Source organism: Protopterus annectens, chromosome 14.part0, assembly GCF_019279795.1.
Source record: "Protopterus annectens isolate FY-2018-M chromosome 14.part0, PAN1.0, whole genome shotgun sequence".
Classification (NCBI taxonomy): domain Eukaryota; kingdom Metazoa; phylum Chordata; order Ceratodontiformes; family Protopteridae; genus Protopterus; species Protopterus annectens.
This window is the reverse complement of record NC_056748.1, coordinates 850177486-850179985: the sequence shown is the minus strand read 5'-3', so window position 1 is coordinate 850179985 and position 2500 is coordinate 850177486. Positions and strand designations below refer to the sequence as shown.

At 35.6% G+C, this 2500-nt stretch overlaps 1 protein-coding gene across 1 annotated transcript in view; it reads left to right on the top strand.

The window, feature by feature from the left end:
* The window catches only part of LOC122789292 (elongation of very long chain fatty acids protein 6-like), a 201691-nt gene that overhangs the window by 134961 nt on the left and 64230 nt on the right, over positions 1 to 2500 (top strand). The window lies entirely within an intron of this gene.

The window sequence follows — 2500 nt, the reverse complement described above, 5'->3', positions numbered from 1 at the left end:
TGAGTTGGAATATGTACTTGGATCTAAAACACCTGCGAAGAAAGCTATAGTAGGATGGGACAATGTAATTTCTCTAGATGCAGAGAATCCACTTCTAGCCCTAAGAATTGATAATGTCGAGTCCACTCCAATTTTAAATGAAGGCGCCAATTTTCAAGAATTTTTATTGGCGGTAAGAAATATTGAAAATGACTTATACAAATACAAGAGACTGGTTTGGCAAAGATTACACATGGAAGCATGCTTACACTTTCGTGTGGTCCCTAGAGGCATGAGAGTGTTATGCATGCCTTCTTATGGTGATGCACATCCTGAACTACTAAGTAAGTGGCAAAGTTTGAACCTGGATTTGAGTTTTCGATATATTCAACTATTAATAGACTATTTTTCACCAATTGAGAATGAACTTAAACAACGTATTCTCAGCAAGCATAGAGACATTCTGACACAATATATTGAATAATATGTATGTCAATATAACTTGCTATGAGAATAAATTGAAGCAGATGAAAGAACGTAAAATACAGAGAGACCACCAGGATTTTGTTGCTGGTGAAGTTTTCTCTTGATCGAAAAACTCTGAGAGACAATTAATTTCAAATGCAGAAGTGTCTATAGGAACAATTACTGCAGTAGTACAAGAAGGGACTGTCAACAATATTAGTGAGGATTATTTGCAGAATGAGTTAACTGAAAACGTAATCAATGACTCGATGCAGAATACAGCCACTAGACAGAACGATAGTAAGAGCAATCCACTAGGTGGCTTAATGAAAGCGGGAGTGAATTTCACTCTACTACCCAATCGGGATACAATCTCTCAGACTGGGTCCACACCTCCACCTAACCAGGAAGCCAGAAAGCAGACGGAAATGGGAGCTAGACCGAAACAGGTTGTACCACACACGATTGAGCGTTTTTTACCGTTACCGGTCAGACAAAAAGTGTACTATCAACGGTCGGTAAGCAGGGGAAGAAGAAAGAGACAGAATTCCATGGAGATGGAGAATACAAGCCGAAGGGTGAGACGGTGATGGGACTAATTGTTAATTTGTCTAATTATATATTGAATGAACATGAGAGATGTGTCCTAAACAAAGGACTAACTTTTATACCTACATCGAGAGTAAATGTAAGTGACTTGTTGACAGATTTAAAATTGTTTGGTCGGAGTATATCTCTGAAATTATTTTTTAAAGACTCTAATGATAAAAAACCTTGCAGTAACAGACTGAAAAAGAAGAGTAGCTTCACTCCGAAGCCACCTACACATGTTGAGTTATTTATGAAAATGTGTGAAAGGGATATTTATGACAAACTGTATGGTACAAAAGGCAAAGGTTATAACAATATTACTAAAGAAGAGAGGATGGCATTAATGTCTTTACAAAATAATACAGCTATAAATATTAGACCATGATAAAGGCGGAGCAATAGTTGTGATGAATGCGAATTATTATTTTGACTCTATGAGCCATATGTTAAGTGATGATAAAGTATATAAACCATTACGCCAGAGTGACTATAATAATGTTTTTAAGACAGTAAAGGATAGTCTTTATGATTTACTGATGACAAGGCAGATAGATGAAGAGCTCTATGAATATCTGCTAGTTGAGAAACCCACGATACCCTGCATAAAAGGTCTACCAAAAATACACAAATCCTTATTGAAACCGCCGCTGAGACCTATAGTAGATGGTGGAGGGTGGTTAACAGAACCAGTCTCTGTATATATAGAAAGTAAGTTGGGAATGATAGTAAGGGACATTCCCAATATATTAAAATATACTACAGATCTTTTGTTTTCTTTAAATAATGAGAAACCAATGTTAAAAAGAAAGGAATATTTAATGGCTACTTTAGATGTACAAAGCCTATTTACTGTGATTCCCAAAGAATATGTGTTAGAAGCAATAAGGAATATACTTGTTATGAAGGGAATGAAGAGCAATGACATTATTTTGATTTGCTCTCTTCTGGAAATACTACTTTCTAACAATATCTTCTTGTTTGATAAACAGCTATTTTTACAGCAATGGGGAGTGGCAATGGGAACATCATGTGCCAACTCATATGCTAATTTGGTAGTATATTTCTGGGAAGAACAATTCCTAAAGGGACATCAGTACAGTGAGAACATTATTTTGTTTAAATGTTTTGTAGATGACATCCTTCTCTTTTGGGAAGGGGACATAGATTCATTAAATGATTTTGTTAGATACTTAGAAACAACAACCTCTTTTTTGAAATTTACAATGAATTGGTCCCCTAATAAAATTGACTTTTTGGATGTTACCAAATACAGGGGGAGAGATGGAGAGATCAATACCACCCTGTATCGCAAGGATAGTTGGAAGAATAGTCTACTAGAACGACATAGTATGCATCCAGGTCACGTTTTTAAAAACATCACAAAGGGGCAGATAAAGAGAATAAGAAGAATCTGCAGCTCTCCTTATGATGAACAAACAGAAATAAAAAAATTGGAGAATTTATT